Source organism: Chiloscyllium punctatum, chromosome 48, assembly GCF_047496795.1.
Source record: "Chiloscyllium punctatum isolate Juve2018m chromosome 48, sChiPun1.3, whole genome shotgun sequence".
In the NCBI taxonomy this organism is placed as follows: Eukaryota; Metazoa; Chordata; class Chondrichthyes; order Orectolobiformes; family Hemiscylliidae; genus Chiloscyllium; species Chiloscyllium punctatum.
The window spans coordinates 33,489,257-33,514,223 of record NC_092786.1 but is presented as its reverse complement, the minus strand read 5'-3'; the positions used below and the strand labels follow the sequence as shown (position 1 = coordinate 33,514,223).

General features: G+C 38.8%; 1 long non-coding RNA gene across 1 annotated transcript; it reads left to right on the top strand.

The window, feature by feature from the left end:
• Positions 1 to 425: 425 nt before the first annotated feature.
• LOC140469163 (uncharacterized) lies at positions 426 to 22,610 on the top strand. Its single transcript, XR_011955994.1, has 3 exons — positions 426 to 529; positions 4,284 to 4,378; positions 20,745 to 22,610. It is a non-coding gene; the product is annotated as an uncharacterized lncRNA (long non-coding RNA).
• The last annotated feature ends 2,357 nt before the right edge of the window (positions 22,611 to 24,967 follow it).

Genomic DNA, 24,967 nt, shown 5'->3' with positions numbered 1-24,967 from the left:
CCCTTCAGAGAGTTGGTGTGGACTTAAATGTGAAACGACCTACTTCCACACTGTAGGGATTTTATGAATATGTACATCAGAGACCTTATCTTAATAGCCAAAGTTTCAATTGGCCATACACTTTAATGTTGTTTACATGATGCAAAGTACACAAAAATGATGTTTGATGGAAGATGTCAAACTGGAACTAATATTCACATGTAACGTTGTTCCAAAGAATCTTCAATAAAGTTGAAGATGAGACTGTAGCTATACTAAGTCTGGAGTAGAGTCTATAGAGTGAGAGATGGCCTCCTATAACAATAGTCATCCTCCATTTTAAACAAGTGACACTGAGGCTCTAAATTTTGCAGTTTGAATTCATTGCTTCATACTTCCACATTAAATAATTTTCACTTCCTCTAACCATAGTACATATCTGAGGTCTCAGAGTGTCTCAATAACAATATATTCATCACTGTATAGGAGAACGTGACATTCAAAATGCTGTAGAAGAGGTTTTGAGATCTGCAGTAGTTTCGCTCTCTAAGTAAGTATATTTGTGAAAATTGGGATCATAAAATTCACAAAACAGAAAACAGCCATTGAGTGCATTTGTGTTGGATCTTTGCTAGAATAATTCAAAGCAATTCTGCTGTCTTACTCTTTCTCTATAGCTGGTATTATCCTTTGTTTCAAATACTTGCTTGATATTCAATCAAAAGATGTAACGGTCTCACCTTAACCATTTTAAGTGACAAAGCTTTAGCTGTTGTGGTTTGTATATTGATATGTTTTGTAATATTGAGGCTGTGCCATGTCTTCGAAGTCAATTCACCTATCTCAAAGCATTTAAGAAGATCTAGTGGATCTGTAGTTGCTATATTCTTTGTGTTATTGGATTTAAAATCTGTTGTATGTCTATTGACTAGGACATTTTCCGTAATTTAAGGGGCTGGCAATGGCCTAGTGGCATTATCTGTTAATCCAGGGACCCAGATAATGTTCTGGAGACCCAGGAATCCTGCCAGGGCAGATGGTCGAATTTGAATTCATTTTTAAAAAGATTGATTTAGAGATGCCGGTGTTGGACTGGGGTGTACAAAGTTAAAAATCACACAACACCAGGTTATAGTCCAACAGGTATAATTGGAAGCACACTAGCTTTTGGAGTGCTGCTTCTTCATCAGGTGATTGTGGAGGTGATTGTCTGGAGACAATCAAGGTATTTTTCAACGTATAATTTCAGTTTCATCACACTGTAAATTTTTGCTCTAAATTCTGTGCCTTAGATTTGTGCCCTCTACAATCACCTGATGAAGGAGCGGCGCTCAGAAAGCTAGTGCTTCTAATTATACCTTTGGACTATAACCTGGTGTTGTGTGATTTTTAACTTTAAAATGTTTGGAATTAAGAGTCTCACGATGACCACAAATCCATTGATTATTGGAAAAAATGCATCTGGTTCACTAATGTCTTTTAGGGAAGGAGACTGCTATCTTTACCTGGTCTGGTCTACATGTGACTCTCGAACCACAGCAATGTGGTTGACTCTTAACTACCCTCTGGGCAATTAGGGATGTGCAATAAATACTGGCATAGCCAGTGATGCCCTTAAAATAACAAGTACATTTGTACTACATATTCATTATTCAGGTCCAGTTGGATATACAAACTACACACAATGTTTTCAATGTTTAGACACACAATTGTCTTTCATGAATGCCTGATAGTTGTTTTTAACTTGTGCACGTGACCCAATTTTACAACTGTGCTCTCAATTTCCCCTGCTATGCTTTTTTTCACACTAGTTAGTTAATCCCTTGAATGAATGGAAAGATAAGCATCAAGGATGAATAAAGTTCTCTGCGTGATAATGTTAGCTTGACGGATTTGACTCAACGGCCTTTGAGGATCAGGAGAAAACCTATAAAATGTTGCCTCGCTGAGGAGATTAAATAAATGAGAAAGAGTCAGTGACAAGGCCAATTATACAAGTTTTTTTTTGTTTGGAAGGATAGCCTTGGTGATCTAAGGGAACTTCCTGAGTTTGTGATGCTGACAGGGAGCCTTGCCTGCTGGCCACACATACTACAGAACTGTGGCTGGAAAATAGTGGGTATCATGCCAGTGTTTTCTTGGTATGTGTGGTTGGTAGACAAGTTTCTGTGCCAGCTACGTGAACTCAAAAAACTGTCCTTAATGTGCCAATAGACAAGAGATTAGTGAAAGAATTGTGTCTGTTTTGAGTTTTCATCTATATTACTTTTGGTTGTGGGGGGTAGGTTTTGAAGTAGGTGGAGACAAGTATATATTTCTCCTGAGGAAACTGGATGCAATTTGGAAGTTCACTGATTTACAGTAAAGAAATTAAATAAGGTGGTTATAATGCAAAGATTTGTTTTAATAGACACTTCGGAGTTATAATAAAAACATTGTTACATTGTTATTTGCCTTACTGTTTGTTAGCACTCCTATTGTCACAAACATAAAAGGAAACACTGGAATCCACCTCCATCTTCCTCAGTTGTGAATTTAATTGTGTATCTTTCATTAACATTATTGTGGAAATGGCTTATATTTGGATGAATGACCACATGCGTGCCACTCTTATGCAGCTGTCAACTTTTTGGGAACAGTTTTCCTGATGCTTCCATATTGCTGGAAGTACTGGAGTTAAGTTTTGCAAACCCATTCTTAAAGCATTAAGTTTGTTCATAACTGTCATTGCTAAAAGAGATGTGGTTAGGAGACAGGCGAAGGCTTTTACAGTGGCACTGAGAGGAAAGTGAACATTTGTTGGAATTCCTGTACATGTTTTGAGTATTGCTTCTATCACAGAAATGGTTTCCTGTGCTGGATTGTTTACATACATGGATGTAATATCAAAAGAGATTATTGCTTCATCCTCTCCAATACTTAGGCTTGTGATGTGTTCAGCAAAGCAGGAGGAAGCTGTGGCCATGCTTTCACTTCCTGACAATATGGTCTAGGAATCACTGTAAGATATTTGGCAGCAACAGATGAGGCTGTGCCAGCACATGAAACGATAGATCAAGCTGGAATAGCTTTTTTCAAAAAAATGCCTACACTGATGCAAAACAATCTGAACCTAATATACACTGCAAAAAAAGCACTGTTTAAAGCAAACAAAATGATCATGAAAATTATAGCACATGGGCGTATCCTTTTTATTTATTTCTATTTGTAACCTTCAAAAAAGAGAAAACAAAGTTGTCAGAAATTAGAGACTCAGTTGTACTTCTGCCAGTTCCAACTTCCATCGGTTGACGGTGTGATAACAACAATACAAAACTTATATACAATCGCTATAGAGTGTAAACAAGCCCTTCAGCCAAACAAGTCCACACTGACCCAGATCCTTTACTACTCTACATTTATCCCACACTAATGCATCTAACTTGCACCTCCCTGAACACTGTAGGCAATTTAGCATGGCTAGTTCACCTAACCTGCACATCTTTGGACTATGGGAGAAAACCAGAGGAAACCCACACAGACACAGCAAGAATGTGCAAACTCCACACAGACAGTCACCCGAGGGTGGAATTGAAGCCAGGTGCCTGGCGCTGTGAGGCAACAGTGCTAACCACTAAGCCACCATACCACCCAGGACTGTGCCAGGATGAAATGTAAAACAGTGTCTCAATAAATTTTCAAATCTTCATTCCATTGCAGTTAACAAAACAAAATTATATCATGCTCCCCATCTGAAGAAAATGGCAAAAAACGTTTTTCAAGAAGTAGGAAATGTACATCTTGGAGCCTGAGCATGCAGAGAGATGAGAGGATTGGAAATGTTAAGGTAGTGTACTGAAGGGATAGGATAAGTAGAATTTTGAAAGCTGGCTTACTTTACATTGCACCAAACTGGTGAATAATTCCAGAAGCAGGAATATAATGGCTGAACACAGCAATTTTAAATCATGGGGTGGACAAAGCAAGGTTTGAGGAGAAGTCCAGTTTTGGGGATGAAGTAGATTTGAGCAAAGGTATATGTACACTCAAAAGACATAATCAAATAGGGGGAAATTATTTGAAAACAAAATTTTAAGCTGAAATATTAGTGTGCTGTTTGATTAAACTTGCCTGATCACAGATCTTTTTACAGTGCTTGATTGTTTCTTCATATTTTTCTCCTTTTGAAACATGGAAACAAACAAGTTGAACTCTAAAACAAGCCTTGATGTATATTGGTTTGTTATTGAGAATTAGTTAATTAAAAATAAAGCATTTGCTTAAGAGGCACAAACGTATGTTTGATTATACTTTTCTGATCACAGATCCTCATACAATGCTTGATCACTTTAGCCTGTAAATAGAGCAAAGGAACCAAGAGATTTGCTGCTGACTGTCAGAAAGAAAAGTCTGGAGACAGGTAAGACATGCTTCTCTTAGGTGTGACTGCATGTGCTTGGAAAGTCCTGCAAAGTTCTAAAATTTTCAAGTCAAATGCTTAAACTGTTTGTGTTTAGGACTATCTCTGTATTACTCTGAGCTAAATGAGACATAGAGAGACTTCACCCAAACATAACAAATAAGGCACAGAGACACAGAAAATCTAGAAAGGAGTCAAGTAAAGTTTTGAATGTGTCGTTTTGAACAAGCCAAACTTTTTGGAAGGCTGGTATAAGGACTACACATCAAATGATGTTCAATTTGTAATGAATGTGTGATTTATGAAAATATTCCAGAGATGATAGTATCTTCCAAACAGAGCCTAATATTTTATATTAGCATTTTGTCTGTAAAGACTCTTGAAAAAAAACCAAATTAGTTGGTACTTACTTGAGAGTTCTCTGACATTGTTGCACATGTTCTAACAATACATGGTCGGGCAGCTCTTGGTGACTTGATGACTTCAACCTCCAGGATCATTGATCCTGGGAAGTGCCTGATTGACAGTCCTATAACACATGATTCTTACCAACACTCCAGCTAATGGACAAGATAGATTAAATCACTTCCATGAAATACCATGCACCACAACTATTGTTGCACCTATTAAGACTCTTGGTAGTCTGTATGGAACATGTTTCTAGTTAGTCAGATCAGTATGTGAGATTTTCATTTGAGGGCAAATAAAAGGGTTCATTTTACTAAATTGCAGCATTTAACATCCAATATTCCAGGTAAATGTTTAGGTCAGGCTAAAGTCTACAGACACAACAGTGTAACTTTAACCCTAATTACTAGGCAGAAACTCATGAGATTGGGCGAATCATTCATCTTACGCCACATCCAATATTATTCTATTACCATAAACGGAAAGTAAAACCAGGTGTGGTGTAAATCTGACATTGCAGCTGATTCTCTTCCGAATGTTCTCTGTTTAAAATTCCCCCAAAGTGTGCAAGAGCTTCATTTCAAAACAATGTATTGTAAAATGTGTTAAAGCTATGTAAGGCAATATCCTTTTTGTCCAGAATGAGATAATAACATAAGTTGCTCATTCATTCAGAATAGCTAACAGAAACGAAATTGTTAATGAATTTCTTAAAGACAATTTAAGGGCATTTTTCAGAATCGATTTATTAGGTACAGCCCAATGGGAAAGCAAACTTCTAAGTGGGACACCCACCATCTGTGGTTAACTAAAAATGTTAAAGCTAATATGAAACTGAAAGAAAAACATATAATTGCTCATGGGTAACAAGTCAGAAGATAGGACAGAATGTAACAAACAGCAATGAATGTCTAAAAGATTAAGGCAGACAGAAAATTAACAATATAAAGGAAAGCCAGCTAGAAACATAAAAATAGGTAGTAGGAGTTTCGATAAATATTTTAAAAATAAAGGAGATGATGCACTAAGTTCATCCTAAAGAAAGTGAGCAAACAGAATTAATAACTGCAAATAGGAAATGGAAGATGTCTTGAACAGATATTTCACACTGGTCTCCTTCCTATCAGAAAGATGTTGTGAAACTTGAAAGGGTTCAGAAAAGATGTACAAGGATGTTGCCAGGTTTGGAGGATTTGAGCTATAGGGAGAGGCTGAACAGGCTGGGGCTGTTTTCTCTGGAGCATCAGAGGCTGAGGGGTGACCTTGTAGAGGTTTATAAAATTATGAGAGACATGGATAGAATAAATAGACAAAGTCATTTCCCTGGGGTTGGGGAGTCCAGAACTAGAGGGCATAGGTTTAGGGTGAGATGGGAGAGCTACAAAAGAGACATAAGGGGCAACTTTTTCACACAGAGGGTGGTACGTGTATGGAATGAACTGCCAGAAGATGTGATGGAGGCTGGTACAATTGCAACATTTAAGAGGCATTTGGATGGGTATATGAATAGGAAGAGTTTGGAGGGATATGGGCCGGGCGCTGGCAAGTGGGATTAGATTGGGTTGGGATATTTGGTCTGCATGGACAGATTGGACTGAAGGGTCTGTTTTCATGCTGTACATCCCTATGAGTCTATGACTGTAAAGATACAAGAAAGATCCCAGAAAAGAACATTGTATCAGAAAATGAAGGAAAAGTGGAACTTAAGAAGATTATAGCTACTAATGAATTAGTACTAAGTAAATTGATGGAACTGTACGATGGTGAGTCCACAGGCCTGGGTAGCTTTCATCTTAAGGTCTGAAAAGACATGGCTTGTAAGTTAGTAGATCAGTTGATTTTAATTTTCCAAAACTCTTTGGATTGAAAGAAGCTTCCATTGGATTGGAAAATGGCAAATGTAACATCATTCAAAAAGGGGGAGAGACAGACGTCAGTAAACTTCAGGCCAGTTAGCTTCACATCTGTCATCAGGAAAAAGTTAAAAGATATTATTAAAGACAAATTTTTCCTGACGTGGAAACAGACCCTTCAGTCCAACCTGTCCATGCCGACCAGATATCCCAACCCAATCTAATCCCACCTGCCAGCACCCGGCCCATATCCCTCCAAACTCTTCCTATTCATATACACATCCAAATGCCTTTTAAATGTTGCAATTGTAGGACGGGAAAAGTTTCTGGCTGTAAGAGCTGCTCCTTTTTTTGAGGTATTTTAGGTGTTGGAGGTGATTTCCTCGAATTCCAGGAGCAGCAATCACTATTTTATATGCTGTTGCATTGTTTTGGAACTGATGAAAAAAAGGTCAAACAACAGCAGTTTAAAAGGGAGAAGGGCAGACAAAGGAAGCACATGGTGAGGACAGTGCGAGAGAGAGAGAGAGAGAGAGAGAGAGAGAGAGAGAGAAAACCTGCATAGTTACTGCCTTTGCTGTTTGAATTCGTGTATCGCTGGACATCGGAGTGCATCTGGGAAAATTAACAAACAGTGAAATTCACAACTAATCCTGGAGGAACTGTTGGGCTAAGTTCACAGCACAGAGTCAGATAAGTTAATTGTTGTTTTAAGTCAGTCCAATAGAAAGGCTGCAGTAGTGGGTACAGTGGATTCTTTCTTGATTATATGTTTTTGGAGATAAGTCTCTTGATTAAACTTAAAATATAAGCCATAGCTATTAATTTAACATGGGGCAGTGTTTGTAGAGGAATAAGACGGTGTTATTTTCCGGGTCTGTAGATTGTGAAAGAGCAAAAATGGCCTTTGCAGTGATATGTACTTCTTGTCAGATGTGGGAGTTTAAAGAGAGTTTAAGGGTTACTGTGGATTATATCTGCCATAAATGCTGTTGGACGCAAATCTTATCAGATCGAGTGGATCGGTTGGAGAGACAAATAGAAGCAATGAGGAATTTGCAACAGCAACAGTATGTGATGGATGGCAGTTATAGAGAGGGAGGAAAGTCTCAGATACACTCACATAGATGGGTTAATTCCAGGAAGGGTAAGAGAAGTAGGCAGCTAGAGCAGGAGTCTTTTGTGGATATACCCATTTCAAACAGGTATACTGTTTTGGAAAATGTAGGGGGTGATGGATTCTCAGGGGAACGTAGCACAAACAGCCAAGTTTCTGGTATTGAGACTGGCCCTAATGCAACGAGGGGTACGTCGGCTTCCAAGAGATCAATTATGTTAGGGGATTCTGTAGTCAGAGGTACAGACAGACTTTTCTGTGGCCAGCAGAGAAAAAGCAGAATAGTGTGTTGTTTCCCTGGTGCCAGGATCAAGGATATCTCAGAGAGGGTGCAGAATGTTCTCACGGGGAGAGGGGCCAGCAGGAGGTCATTGTCCACATTGGAACCAACGACATTGGAAGGAAAAAGGTTGAGACTCTGAAGGGAGATTACAGAGAGTTAGGTAGAATTTTAAAAAGGAGGTCCTCAAGGGTAGTAATATCTGGATTACTCCCAGTGCTACGGGCTAGTGAGGGCAGGAATAGGAGGATAGAGCAGATGAATGCATGGCTGAGGAGCTGGTGTATGGGAGAAGGATTCACATTTTTGGATCATTGGAATCTATTTTGGGGTAGAAGTGACCTGTACAAAAAGGATGGATTGCACCTAAATTGGAAGGGGACGAATATACTGGCAGGGAAATTTACTAGAACCGCTTGGGAGGATTTAAACTAGTAAGGTGGGGGGGGCGATGTGTGTGACCCAGGGAGATAGTGAGGAAAGAGATCGATCTGAGACAGGTACAGCTGAGAACAGAAGTGAGTCAAACAGTCAGGGACAAGGTAGGACTAATAAATTAAACTGCATTTATTTCAATGCAAGGGGCCTAACAGGGGAAGGCAGATGAACTCAAGGCATAGTTAGGAACATGGGACTGGGATATCATAGCAATTATGGAAACATGGTTCAGGGATGGGCAGGACTGGCAGCTGAATGTTCCAGGATACAAATGCTACAGGAAGGATAGAAAGGGAGGCAAAAGAGGAGGGGGAGTGGCATTTTTGATAAGGGATAGCATTACAGCTGTGCTGAGGGAGGATATTCCCAGAAATACATCCAGGGAAGTTATTTGGGTGGAACTGAGAAATAAGAAAGGGATGATCACCTTATTGGGATTGTATTATAGACCCCCCCCATAGTCAGGGGGAAATTGAGAAACAAACTTGTCAGGAGATCTCAGCTATCTGTAAGAATAATAGGGTGGTTATGGTAGGGGATTTTAACTTTCCAAACATCAATTGGGACTGCCATAGTGATAAAGGTTTAAATGGAGAAGAATTTGTTTAGTGTGTACAAGACAATTTTCTGATTCAGTATGTGGCTGTACCTACTAGAGAAGGTGCAAAACTTGACCTACTCTTGCTAAATAAGGCAGGGCAGGTGACGGAGTTGTCAGTGGGGGAGCACTTTGGGGCCAGCGACCATAAGTCTATTCGTTTTAAAATAGTGATGGAACAGGATAGACCAGATCTAAAAGTTGAAGTTCTAAATTGGAGAAAGGCCAATTTTGACGGTATTAGGTCAGAACTTTCAAAAGCTGATTGGAGGCAGATGTTCGCAGGTAAAGGGAAGGCTGGAAAATGGGAAGCCTTCAGAAATGAGATAACAAGAATACAGAGAAAGTATATTCCTGTCAGGGTGAAAGGGAAGGCTAGTAACTATAGGGAATGCTGGATGGCTAGAAAATTGAGGGTTTGGTTAAGAAAAAGAAGGAAGCATATGTCAGGTACAGACAGGATAGAAGAGTACAAAGAAAGTAGGAGTATACTTAAGAGGGAAATCAGGAGGGCAAAATGGGGACATGAGATAGCTTTGACAAATAGAATTAAGGAGAATCCAAAGGGTTTTTACAAATATATTAAGGACAAAAGGGTAACTAGGGAGAGAATAAGGCCCCTCAAAGGTCAACAAGGCGGCCTTTATGTGGAGCCACAGAAAATGGGGGAGATACTAAATGAAAATTTTGCATCAGTATTTACTGTGGAAAAGGATATGGAAGATATACACTGTAGGGAAATAGATGGTGACATCTTGCAAAATGTTCAGATTACAGAGGAGGAAGTGCTGGATGTCTTGAATTGGTTAAAGGTGGATAAGTCCCCAGGACCTGATCAGGTGTACCCGAGAACTCTGTGGGAAGCTAGAGAAGTGATTGCTGGGCCTCTTGCTGAGATACTTGCATCATTGATAGTCACAGGTGAGGTGCCGGAAGACTGGAGGTTGGCAAATGTGGTGCCACTGTTTAAGAAGGGTGGTAAGGACAAGCCAGGGAACTATAGACCAGTGAGCCTGACGTCAGTGGTGGGCAAGTTGTTGGAGGGAATCCTGAGGGACAGGATGTACATGTATTTGGAAAGGCAAGGACTGATTCGGGATAGTCAACATGGCTTTGTGCGTGGGAAATCATGTCTCACAAACTTGATTGAGTTTTTTGATGAAGTAACAAAGAAGATTGATGAGGGCAGAGCAGTAGATGGATTTCAGTAAGGCGCTCGACAAGGTTCCCCATGGGACACTGATTAGCAAGGTTCGATCTCATGGAATACAGGGAGAACTAGCCATTTGGATACAGAACTGGCTCAAAGGTAGAAGACAGAGGGTGGTGGTGGAAGGTTGTTTTTCAGACTAGAGGCCTGTGGCTGGTGGAGTGCCACAAGGATCGGTGCTGGATCCTCTACTTTTTGTCATTTACATAAATGATTTGGATACGAGCATAAGAGGTACAGTTAGTAAGTTTGCAGATGATACCAAAATTGGAGGTGTAGTGGACAGCGAAGAGGGTTACCTCAGATTACAACAGCATCTGGACCAGATGGGCCAATGGGCGGAGAAGTGGCAGATGGAGTTTAATTCAGATAAATGCGAGGTGCTGCATTTTGGGAAAGCAAATCTTAGCAGGACTTATACACTTAATGGTAAGGTCCCAGGGAGTGTTGCTGAACAAAGAGACCTTGGAGTGCAGGTTCATAGCTCCTTGAAAGTGGAGTCACAGTTAGATAGGATAGTGAAGAAGGCGTTTGGTATGCTTTTCTTTATTGCTTTCCTTTATTGAGTACAGGAGTTGGGAGGTCATGTTGCGGCTGTACAGGACATTGGTTAGGCCACTGTTGGAATATTGCGTGCAATTCTGGTCTCCTTCCTATCGGAAAGATGTTGTGATTCTTGAAAGGGTTCAAAAAAGATTTACAAGGATGTTGCCAGGGTTGGAGGATCTGAGTTACAGGGAGAGGCTGAACAGGCTGGGGCTGTTTTCCCTGGAGTCTGAGGGGTGACCTTATAGAGGTTTACAAAATTATGAGGGGCATGGATCGGATAAATAGGCAAAGTTTTTTCCCTGGGGTTGGGGAGTCCAGAACTAGAGGGCGTAGGTTTAGGGTGAGAGGAGAAAGATATAAAATAGCTAAGGGGCAACTTTTTCACACAGAGTGTGGTACGTGTATGGAATGAGCTGCCAGAGGATGTGGTAGAGGCTGGTACAACTGCAACATTTAAGAGGCATTTGGATGGGTATATGAATAGGAAGAGTTTGGAGGGATATGGGCCGGGTGCTGGCAGGTGGGATTAGATTGGGTTGGGATATCTGGTCAGCATGGATTGGTTGGACCAAAGGGTCTGTTTCCATGCTGTACATCTCTCTGACTCTATGACAAATGTTAAAATCAGACCCTTTGGTAAATTCAGGATAATCAGGTACAGTCAACATGGTTTTGAGAATGATAAATTATGTTTAACCAATGTGTTGTATTCTTTGAAGAGATAATGTGTTTTGGATTAAATGGAATTATACTTAGATTTCCAGAAAATATTTGAGAAGTTTCCACAACAAAGATGATTGTGTAAAATAAAAGGTTTGTAGCTTTACAAATTGGCATGGAATAAAGATTGGCTAGCCAGCAAGAAACTGTGATTGGCATAAATGTGTCATTTTCTGATGAGCAAAATGTAATGAATGGTGTGCCACAAGCATCATTGTTAGATTCTTGCCATTTTACAATTTCTATAAATAACTTTGAAGGCACTGAAGGTATGGTTCTGAAATTTGCTGACAAGACAAAAATAAATAGGAAAATAAGTGCGTAAAGGATATCAGGAAACTCCATAATGATATAAATAGCTTAAATGAATTGGTAAAGATCTTGCAAAAGGAGTATAATGTCGGAAAATGTGAAATTGTCTACTTTGGCAAGAAGAGTATAAAACTGTGAATGATCTAAATGATTAGTGATTGCAGAGCTCTAAGTTGCAGAGAGATCTGGGTGTCCTAGTGCATGAATTGTAAAAGGTTAGGAGCAAGTACAGCAAGTAATCAGAAAAAAATAACAATGCTATTTTTTATCACAAGGAAAAGACTAATTACAAAATTTTGGAGGTTATGCTTCAATTACACAGGGCACTGGAGTACTGTGTACTGTTTTGGTCTTTATTTAAGGAAGATTATTAATGCGTTAGAACAGTTCAGAGAGAGTTCATTAGTGAGATACTTAGAATGGGCAGGTTGTCTTAAGAAGAAAACTGGACAGGTTAGTCTTCTAAACAATGAACTTCAAAAGCATAAGTGGTGATTTGTTTTAAATATATAAATTCCAAAGGGATCTTGTCAGTAAACACGTTAAAAGAACTCTTGTAGGTTAATCAGGAACTAGTGGTCACTGTTTAAAAATCAGGAGACACTTATATAAAACATTGACAAGGAGATGTTTTTTCTCACAGAGGATTGTGAGTCTTTGAACTCTTTCTGAAAATATGGTGGAAGCTTTAAGACAGAGATAGATAGATTTTTGACAAACAAAGGGCTGAAAGTTCATGAGGTGCAGAGTGAAATGTGGAGTGGTTCAATATACCACGGTCTTATTCGGGGAGCAGGTTTAACAGCAAATTGTCCTACTTTGATTTGTTTGTTTGTTTTTTTGGATGTAGCTTTTCCTTTATAAACCGTCATTTCCATTTGCTAACAGAATTTTAATTTCCTTTTGAACATTTTTTTCTGGTCTTTGCATAGCTCATAAGAAATATTTATGTTTTGTAAAGGAAAAATCAAAAATATCCAGATATTCTTTGACAAACCCAAATGCAATTGTAGATTGACAAAAAAGCATGCACTATGCAAACTGGCCATAACTCATGTGTACAACTAGCTTAAGGGAATTGTGGCAGTTGTTCAGTGAAGTTATAATTAATGTAATCTGGAATCTTCAAAATGCCCCATGTAGAGTGACACGAAAGGGAATACCAGGATGAACAGTGTACCCGCAGAACCAGACTACCTGCATTTATCATTATACCACCAACAGTATTTGCTGTTCCAAGCATATCTACCAGCTGATGACTAAGGTCAAGTGTCACTGCAAGCTTCAGATCAGCATGGAGCCAGTTGCAGAATGCTGTCATCTGTTATAAAGATACCTCCAGGCAATCTGTCTTTATACAGGTAGCATTGACAATGTCAATGAAGGTTATAGGGGTAAGATTTGACATGGAAAGAGATGAGAAACAAGTGGTCCTGCATTTGTCACAAGATATATCTTCCACCAAATGTTCAGGTCCATTGACTTCAACAGAACCAAGCACATGGTGTGTTCGACAGCAGGTAGCAAATTGTCTCTCTGTCTATGTTGCATTCACACTCATGTTCAATTTCAACTCCGTATCACTTCTTGTAACTTTTATGTATTTGTTTTCCATGATTCAAAGTATTAGTGATCAGTCCACATTTGTACAAAAGAACTGACTGATGCCTATATCTGCAAGGCCATCACTTTTTCTTTCTATTTATTCTGTTCCCTTCAAGTAACATCAGCAAAACACAAAAATCTCAATGTTTTTGTACTGCTTCATCCTTCCAAATGTACAAGTCAATTATACATGCATGCTCCTGCATGATAAGTGGAAGGACAACACTTTACAGACATATTTGAATCATTCTCTTTGTGTATGGCATGATTACATAGGTTTCTTAAGATCTGCTGTCAGAATTGGCCCATGTTGCTATCTCCTTTTCATCTTCCAACTCTGCTGACTCTGAGGATAAAGACACTGGAATGCCAAGGAGAACAGCAAGGAAGAGGATTGACCTTGTGTCATGACACCAATGGGCTGAGATGCTGTGCCATATTTTCATTAACCCAAAGACTCACTTTACTATCTTTACACTGATTTCACCACTGTATGGCTTCTGAACATCATTTCCTTTGCACCACATGCCCTCCAGCACAGGCTTCCAAAAATGATATCTTTATATGCAGCCATTTGCTTTTAAATGGACAGATACTTCTAAATCTCTGCTACATTCAAAGTTTTGGAATGTTACAGATAATCCATCATCCTTTACCCCATCCCTTGAGAAATTATCAGCATGGCGCCCACTCTTGATCAGCGTGGTTATAAGAAATCAGATGACTTGACAGTAGTTCTCATTCTCATTTGTGTAAGGCGAAGCTAGCTGCACAATGGTCCCTCTGTTCAAGAACCAGAACTTGGAAATGCTACTTTTTAATCCTAAGACACAGATAACATACAATGGTCTCATCGGGATTGAGAAGAACCCTAATTCAGATGTCCAGAAAAGGCAGATCAATGAATGACCTGAGAGAAGTGAACAATCACACATCACATCTGGATGGATATGTGAATAGGAAGGATTTAGAGGGATATGGGTCAATGGGACTAGATCAATTTAGAATATCTGGTCGGCATGAATGAGTTGGACTGAAGGGTCTGTTTCTGTGCTGCACATGTTTATGATTCAATGACTACCCAGCGAAGACAAGATGAAAGTGACATTCAGTCCCATCTTAAGAGAGAAAACAGGACACATCCTGGAAATATTAGCTCAAAGACACTTTTGGTTGTTCAATTAAGTCAGTTTGAATAAAAATTACAACAGGTGACTGTCACTGTTATTTGCAAACTTGCAGAAAGTGCCCATGAATAATAAATTGACAGTTTGAGAAAGAGATGTACGAAAGCTGTAGGAAGCTGCATCCAATATTGTATAGATCGCATTGTAAATGTCATCTTGTTAAAGATATTGCAAAAAGCTGACTTATCTGTTTAGTGCTGGAGTTTGCAAGTGAACAAGCTGTGTCTTGTCAACATGTCTACTTGTCAATGTTTCTTTAATCTGGCAAGAGTCCATATTGCTGTATTCTCATCTTGTCCATTTTCTCTAGAGTTTATAATTTAACAGCTGTGCTGTAATGAGAAAAAAGGGGAAAACATTTGAAATTGGATAAATATGAGTTCAAGTGCTGTGTGTGCCAACCTTCTCCCACTTGTATAATAAAATTTCAGAGTTGCAAATAAGGCTGAGCAGGCCATGAAGAGTTAGACCCAACACTGCATATCAAAGTATTACAAACAACTGGTCAAATTTCTTCACATGCAATTGGCTAATCCAATATACTATCTACAAGATATCCACAATGTGACTCCAATAAAACCTTTGGATAACCTTTTAATACATTTGATACAACAAATGTAATTTATATTCAATCTCAGAAGTTGGGCATTTTATATAACAGAGCAATGGAGAGATGACACTCATTATTATATTTGCAAGCACTTTCTGATATGTCTACAATCCCAAAATGCCTGGACTCATGCTAACATGTCAACTTCTTGTAGCTTCTGTGGTGTTCATTCTTTTGCTCTGCATCCATACCTAGTCAAGATCAACAGTAAACAGACTCTCATAAGTAAACATGGAGCAATTCAATAAATGACCATCATATGTGCCACTGACAAGACTGCCTGCATTTCTCCGAGTCGATAAAGTGTGGAGCTGGAAAAAGTACAACAGATCAAGCTGCATCAAAGGACCAAGGGAGTTGATGTTTCAGGTCAGAACCTTTCATTGGTCTACATTTCCCCGAGAAGGTGGCAATAAGCACTGTCATCGATTGCCTTTCTAATCAAGTGGTTGGATGGATAATTTTGGAGGTAATAGGGGGAAAGTGCGCAATTGGAGTAAAATCACGTGTGGGCTAGACTAGGTCAGAGGAGTGTGACACTGGGGGAGCAGTTGTGCTTAGACAGAACTCTGGAGGCTATCTCTGCAGTTGTGCCTGGTTTTCTATCAGGTGTCAAGAGCTATGGCTGGAAGGGATTATCCACTTGTAGTAATATAATAGACAGCCTGTGAGCTGATGACCTGGTTGGATTAAAGGCACAAAATGCTAGAAAGGGACAAATGAATTATGACTGCTGCTAGGAAACCAAGCATTGGCTTGCAATGATGCTCTACCTGTAGTCTCGGCCAAAGTGGACAATAAGGAGCTGGTGTGTTCATTTAAAATGATAGAGAGCATGGAGTGCAGGCAATATTGAACCAGTCTTTAAGTTTTCTTGTGGTGTGGTGGTAGAGTACCTACCTGTGAGCCAGGAGACCCAGGTCCATGTACTACCCTACTCCAGAGGCAAGTAATATCATCCCTTGACAAGGTGATTAATAAATATCTGTTGATCCAGTCAAAAGCAACTTGCAATCTTGGGGTTACCTGCAATTTAATTCAACAAAAATAAATTAGAATTATATAACCTCTTTAATGTATTGCAATAATTGTTGTAGTTAATGCTCAGAGATATGCAGAGATGACACATTCTAGGTTCTGTGTGCACTGAAGCTCTCCTATGTTTCGAATGGATTTTCCAGACTTACAGCAGCTGATTTAGATCAGTCTTTCTCCCTTAGTGACCACTATAAGACTTAACTAATCATATACAGTGAATAGTGAACGCTCAGCAAATATGCACAATCAAATTGCAATATCATATATAATATTTATATTAATAATAATGTACTAATGAATAATTTAACAAACTAACACTAATAAATTTCACAGTAGCAAATAGAAAGAGAAGTTCACGGTGAACAAGTTAAGACAGTTAAAGTTTAAGGATCTGAAGCAGGAGTTGATTCCTTCATAGAATCTCTACAGCATGGAAACAGGCCATCAAGCCCACACCAACTCTCCGAAGAGTATCCCAACCAGACTTATCCCACTGCACCTTATAACCTTGCATTTCCTATGGCTAATCTCCCTAGCCTGCATATCCCTGGACACTATGGGCAGTTTAGCATGGCTAACCCACACATCTTTGTTCTGTAGGAGGAAACCAGAGCATACCCACACAGATAGGGGGAGAATACTCAAACGTCACACACATGGTGGCCTGAGAGTAGAATCAAATCTAGGTCCCTGGCACAGTGAGACAGCAGTGTTAACCACTTAGCCATGTGAATTTGCATGTATTAGAGAGACAGAAAAGAGGCCATAGAGTCATAAAGATTTTACAGCATGAAAAGAGGCCCTTCAGCCCACTCTGCTTGCACCAGTAATCAAACATCCATCTATTCTAAATCCATTTTCCAGCAATTGGTCTGCAGCCTTGTATGCTATGCTATTTCATGTATACATCCAGATACTTTTTAAATGACCTGAGGGTTCCTACCTCCACCATCCTTCTAGGTAGTGAGTTCCAGACATGCACAGTCCTCAAGTTGAAATCAATTTTCCTCAAATCTCCTCTAAACTTCTGCTACCTAACTCAAAATTGTGCCTCTTCGTTACTGACCCCTCTATAAAGGGGAAACATTTCTCCCTATCTACCCTGTCTATGCCCATCAGAACTTCACCTCAATAAAACTCATATTTCTGATGCAGATCTGGGTCAGGAGCTCACCTTGAGATCAAGCATGATCCCAGTGTTGCAAACAGACTATTTACACTTCAGAAACTGCCAGGAGGAGGGAGAATGTTTTATTTTTTTCCATTCACAGGATGAGGGTATCACTGGGTAGGTCAGCATTTATTGCCCATCCCTAATTGCCCAGAGGATTCCTGGGTCGGGACTCACATGTAGACCAGATCATGTAAGGATAACAATTTCCTTCCCTAATGGACATTAGTGAACCAGATGTTTTTTTTTTCCCCAGGAATGAATTCACGGTCTTAATACAGATTTTTTTTTTAAATTGAATTCAAATTCCACCATGTGCCATGGCAGGATTTGAATCCAAGTCCCCAGAACATTTCCCCTACATTAACAGTTCGGCAATAATATAACTAACCTATCGCCTCCCCTTGATTCCCTTTGGGAATATCTCATAATGCATCCTGGAAAGAACCTATTACAGAGAAACTAAGGACCAGTTTGACTATGACCATCGTTGGTAGTGCTGTTCTTTCAGTAGATCAAAGCTGAGGTTGTAATAGATGACAAAGCTTGGTGATTGCATCCTTTATTGGTAAAACACTGGTGCAGTGGCAATATTACTGAACTTGTCATCTGGAACCCCAGGTTCACGTTCTGGGGGCATGAGTTCAAAATCCCACCATGGCAGGTGGTGTAATTTAAACTCATTAAAGAAATGGCAACCACTGTCAATTGTCATTAAAAAAAATTGATCACTAAGGTCCTTCAGGGAAGGAAAATTCTTCCCTGGTCTTGTTTATATGTGATTCTTGGTCCATAGCAATGTAGTTGGCTCTTAATTGCCCTCTGGAAAAATTAGGGATGAACAACAAATACCCATCTAGTCAGCGATGCCAACATCCTATAAACAAATAAAGAAATGATGCCACCTGTGACATTGCTCTGTGTGAAGTTTGGGGAGGAGAAATGTCACCTGAAGATCAACAGTGAGTGCTGCACAGTGCCTTCCTAACCCTTTGCTCCCAAGGCCTTCTTCTCCCTTCTGTTTTCCAAACTGGTCTTCCTTATCTCCCAAAGATGGACCTAAAAATTCACATGTATCTGCTCTCTAACTGCATAGAAGACAACCTAATGCAGTCTGGATCTAATGGAACATTGAAGCAAAAGTCAGAAGTAATTGTCAAGGTTTGCAAATGGAAAATGTCATTTTCATTTAAATTGCATATTTTATGACCACCATTCATTACATTTTACCACCAATGAAGCATTTTTTTCAACTGTAGTCACTGTTGTAACATAGGAAATATATTAGCCAATTTAAGCACAGCAAGATTCTGAAAGCAGCAATGTGATAATTATCAGATAATCTGTTTTAGTGATGTCGATTGAAAGATAAACATTGGTAGTACACCAGAAGTAATATTTTCTTTAACATAATGCCATGGCATCTTCTACGTCTATGTGAGTCTATTAGGCCTCAGTTTAACATGTTTTGAAAGATTGCACTTCCAGCAGTGCAACAACCTCTCAGTATTGTGCATGGAGTATCAACCTCAGCCTTTTTTGTACTCAAGTCGTGGAGTAGAACTTAAATGTACAACCTTTTGACTTGGAGGCTAGATGCTAAAAACCGAGTCAAAACTGACACTTTAGTAGTCCTAATGATGGCCAGACTTAATGACCAGCAGTGTAAAAAAGAAAAATCAGCAACAATCCCCTGTGTAATGAAGAAGCTCTACGAATAACACTGCCAAAGGGTACTTGCTGTTTATTCACAGCATGAGTTACTCAGTGAGTTAACCACATGGCAAGTTATGCACCGGTGCAGCCAATTTCACAACAAATTCTACAACAAGTGCATGGACCTTTACATAAGCATTAAATCAAGATTCCTGAATAGAACCGTGCACAAATATCTTGTATGCTGACAAACATGATGAAAAGACCTCACTCTCTATTTGAATGGAATTTTCTGACCTTGCTTCAGCCTCTCTCCAGGCAAGGTATAGACCACAGCAACAGAGTTTGAGATCTAGTTTCCTACCATTGCTTTAAGCAGTGGTAATAAACTCTGACAGCTACTATCATATTGTCCATGTCACCCATTGCTCCAACTATCTGATTTGAGTTTTTACTGTATCATTCCATGTATAACAATATATAACCTCTTGCACAGAACTGCAAAAATTGCTTGAACAATTATATTAAGAACAAAGAGCCAAGCCTTTTGATTCATTGCTCTCTAAGTTATGCTTTGCTTTTATTTTTAACATGTTATATTCAAACAATGGTTAATCCAGTCTACAGATAAATGTGACTATTTTTTCTGCTTCTTGTCAAATATTTAATGAAGTGCGTAAATTAGAACTGGATGAAAAATGTACTTTCTGCCACAAGTATTTTACAGATTTAATAGTCTATGCCTCTCGCCTGGATAGAAGCTGAAGCAAGCTCAGAAAATTCCATTCAAATAGAGAGTGAGGTCTTTTCATCATCAATACCACTTCAATACCAGATAATAGGCCATTAGAGCTCCTGTATGATTGTTGCATTACAAAGCTGTTGGAGAATGTTGCAAGCTTGCAGCTGTAACATAATGGAGATCAAAATCCATTCATACTTATCATTATTAAAAGAGGTGTGAAATTATTCAAATATTAGGAAAGATGCTTTACCTTCTGGAGTGTTATTCATTTATCATGAGTAAATCGTGTATGATATATTGCAAAACTGCCTGAGAGAAACATTTTCAAAGCTAGTTGATGGCATCAAATTTTTCTATATCTAACAAAGGCAACTGTTTGAAATTGTCTTGCATAAGAACTGAAATATAAATGCAGTTTGTCTCATTCTATCTGTAGGTAAAGTGATGGGACAACTCGCAGAATAACATTGCTGAACTAATTTTCTTCCATCTGCGGAAATGGAGGTCACTTTAATCTGACCCGATGGAGGGTAATCAGATGGATTTTAGTTGGACGTCCATTTCACATCTTGCCTAATTTTACTGTCAATTGACCTCAATGGAAATCAGATATATTAGGGTAAAATTGCATTCAATAATAATTTTGCTGACCAGCATCTCCCCTCTTTAAATAACAAGCCTTGTTCTGGAGTCCTTTAACTTATTAAGAAGGAAGCAGGAAGAATCCGGCTATAATATTCTCTACTCCATGTCTCTTTATTCTGCCACTGATGCTGCCTCACTCCTCTTTTCTATACTCTTCCCTTCTCCTTCCCAACATGCCTCATCTGAAGCCATGTGACCTTGTTCTGTTTCTTTTGTTTTTCCAGATGTCTGAATGAACAACCCTGCCATGAAATGAACAATCAAGATACAAAAATATCAAAAGTCATTGACGGCACCAATGATTTTGACACGAGGACAATAAATAGTGAACTAAGACTCAGTCAACAATTTTGTATTGAATCTTCTTCAGAGTCTATTTACGAGTATTGTCTTCTGAAACTCTTGGAATTGCACAAAAGTTTTGAATGATACTAACTAGAATATTTCAATGTTGGTGGATTTTTGGTGCTTTTTTCACACTTGCCCTTTAGTAATAAGAATACAGAATTATTTCACCCACAAGAAGTAGTAATAATCTTTGTCATTGTTACTACTGGTGGGGGTTAAGATAAAATCATATGTTCTTCATTGCTATTAGAGTATAAGGGAGCAGCATATTAACTGCCCCAAGACTATATACCTTCAATGGAATACTAACAATATCGCACCGGCCAAAGTTTAGTAACACACAAACATGAGTGAAGAGCAGGAGTCAGGGAATCAAGCCCTTGACTCTACTCCACCATTTAACAAAATCATGGATGTTTGGATTTTAACTTTAAATCCACAATCCCACTACTTGTCAACTTGTCCCTTTGCTTACCAAGAATGTATCCACTTCTGCCTTAATAATATTTGAAACTTTAGCTTCCATGACATTTTTAGCAAGAAAATTCCAAAGATTCTTGACCCCAAAAATTCACCTCAGTTGTCTTAAATAGGCAATCCCTTATGTTTAAACTGTGACCCCTAGTTCTAACTTTTCACATAATCTTACATCCACTCCACAATGACCCTTTTAAACCCCTGTGTTTGGATCAAATCACCTCTTACACTTCTAAACTCTAGCAGATAGAGGCCTAGACTGTCCAGCCCTTCCTCTGGTAAATCTTCTCTGAACTGTTTCCAATGCAGTTCCATCCTTACTTAAATAAAGCAACTAATACTGTATGCAGTACTCCAGATAGCTCACTAGTGCCCTATGACACAGGACCCTGAAACCTAATCTCTCCACTTTGTATTCAATACCCCTTGCAATAAATGATAGTGTTGTATTTGCTTTCCCAGTCACTTTTACTTGCGATTCATATACTTGCACACCCAGCTCCCTCAGCATCCCAGAACTCTTCACTATGTTAACATTTAGATAATATGCTTTTCTATTCTTCCTCCCAAAATTAACAATTTTGCATTCTCTCACATTTTATTTCATTTGCCAAATCTTTGTTCACATACTTAAATAATTAATACTTTTTTGCAGCTTTCTGATGTCCCCTTTGAAACGTAGTTTCCGATCCACCTTTATGTCACTTATAAATTTGGCACCTACCATTCTTTTATCCAAGGTATTCACAGAAGTTGTAAAAGGTTGAGATCCCAGCAGCATATCATTGCTAACCAGAAATGAGCCATTTATCCCTAATATGTTTCCCGCTAATTAGCCAATCTTCTGTCTATGCCAGTGTGTTACTCTATGCCATGAGCTTTTAGATTCCACAACAAACTTTTATGTGGTACCTTATGAAATTCCTTTTGAAAATCTAAGTACAGTACATCCACCAGCTCCTGACTATCCACAGCACATGTTACTTCCTCAAAGAGCTCTAATAGATTGTTTGACATTATTTCCCTTAACACCAAACCAACATTATTTTCTTTCAATCAAGGCTTCTAATAAGCTATGATCCATGGAAATTTGGTACACTTTCTTGAGGGCTAACATTTTGTGACAAGTTATTTAATTCAGCTACAAAAGGAAAAAATGCCACATTACTTAAAATGCACTGGAGGAGTAGAAGCAAAGTTTTCTCTCAAAGGCAAAAGAACTTTTCTGTTACAAGCTGAAATCCTTCGATATATTAATTAAAATATTTCAGTCGTGTATTTTATTTTATATTAATATTTAAAAGATATTTTAAAGAACATTGTTTCCATATTGCGTATGATAAATAGTTTTTAGTCTTTAGTTTTTAACTTAAATTATAATTGCTTCAATTATTAAATTACCTGACCAAATATTGTTCTCAAGTGAAAGCTATAGTTCTTAGCCCTCTAATAACTATTATTGTGATTTGCTGCCTTACAATTTTATCTCTTTTTTTTCTCCTGAGACTTTGACTCTTTACTGGGCTACAATTCTGTGGGTGCTAACCACCACTTGGAACCTATACCATACACCTATTATTCATCTGTGAGGCTATGGCGGTAAATATTGGCAGGCTATTACTATATATCATCAGCATCATTGCCAACCTTGATCCTGCCTTTAACTGATCTTCACTCACAGACACTTTAAACAGCCAGCATTGAATAGGTGCTGGGAGGCTGCCAATCATTCCTTTCCCAGAGCCAATTGCAGCAACTTTACTGCTGCCTTAGCTCAGTTGGGCTAACCTATTATTGAGCATGTTACATCGGCCCTTCCTTGCCTGTGCTGTATAGTTAGCCATTGAAAGGAAATCAAGAAAGACTTGCATTTTAAAAATGCTTTTCAAAACTGTGGGTTGGTTTCAAGTACTTTAAGAGCAATGACATACTTTTGAAGTGTAGTTACTGTTGTAATACAGCAGCCAATTTCTGAACAGCAAGTTCCCACAAACAACTTATCACGAAATCACCATCGTTACAGTGCAGAATCAGGCCATTGGGCCATTTGCATTCATGCCAAACCTTCAACATAGCATTGTGATTTAGTGCCATTATCCTGCCTTTTCTCTATACCTTTGTACATTGTTTCCATTCAAATAATCATTCAATGCCCTGTTGAATGCCTCAATTGACTCTACCTCCAACACATTTCCAGACCCAAACCACTCGTTATGTGAAACAGTTTTATTTTGCACATTACATTTTCTATGTTTGTAAATCACTTCAAATCTGTGTATCTTGTTCTCAATCATTTTACAAATAGAAACAGTTTCTCCCTATTACTCTGTCCAAACCTCTTATAATTTTGAAAATTTCTCTCAGACCTCCTCTTAGCCTTCTTTTCTCCAAGAAGAACAGTCCCAACTTCTCCAATCAACCTCATAACTGAAGTTTCTCATCCCTGGAACTACTCTTTGTCACACTCTCCAATTCATTCATATCCTCCTTGTGGTGTGGCACTCTGAAATGTACACAATACTCCAGCTGAGGGCTAACAAGTGTCTTGTATAAGTTCTGTACAGTATCCTTACTCTTATACTTGATGCCTTATTTAATAAAACCTAGGACACTGGATTCTTTATTTACTGCTCTCTCTACCTGTCCTGCCACCTTCAGTGAATCGGGTACGAAACATTTAGTTGCTTCTGCTTCTATATTCCCTTAAGTACTCTTCCTCCTATTTTCTACTGTCCCTCCATGTTTTTCCTGACAAGGTGCATTACTTCACATTTCTCCATATTGAAATTCATTTGCACCCAGCTGTTTTCACTACCAACCTTTCTATGTTGTTTTGAAGTTCTGCATTGTTCTGCCCACAGTTTGTAATGTTCCCAAGCTTTCTGTCATCTGCAAACTTTGAAATATCCCCCTGTGCACCATGTTCTCGGCCACTAATATATATCAAGAAAAGCAAGGGTCATAATACCTACCCTTGGGGAGCTTTACAGTTGAAATAATGATTAGACAATATGTTTTAGTGTTGCTGGTTTGGAGAAAAAAATTGATCAAGATACCATGGAGAACACCGACACTCTTGCTCAAATAGCACTATGGGAACTTTTACATCCACTTAACTGTGTAGATTGGTTCTTGATTTAATGACTAATCTAAAAGACAGAATTGCTGATAGTGCACAGTGCTAGAGTGCCAGCTTAGCTTACGTGCTCAAATTTATGGAGTGGTACTCCAGACAGAAATGTTCTACGTTAGAGACACAATTGTCAGCAATTGTACCAACACTGGCATCTAACTATCATGTAGTCCTGTGCAATGTCAACGTAGTGGATAAGTGTTGGAAACGTGTAGGTTTACAGCACATAATAAGTCTTGGAAGCATAATATTGGACAACATTTGCATGTTGTCCATTGGTTGTAATATTAGGGTGCAGTCCCTGTGCAGTTGTTTAGCTCATTGTTGTAGGATTACATGGTATTTCACAGGAAGAACAAGGCATTGTTCTGTGCAGTATTCTCACACTAATCAAGACCACTGGCATCAGATGATATTGTCATTCATAATATTGCTGCTCATGGGAAATTGCTGGTATATAAAGAAAAAGCTAACTTTGATTTGTACAGC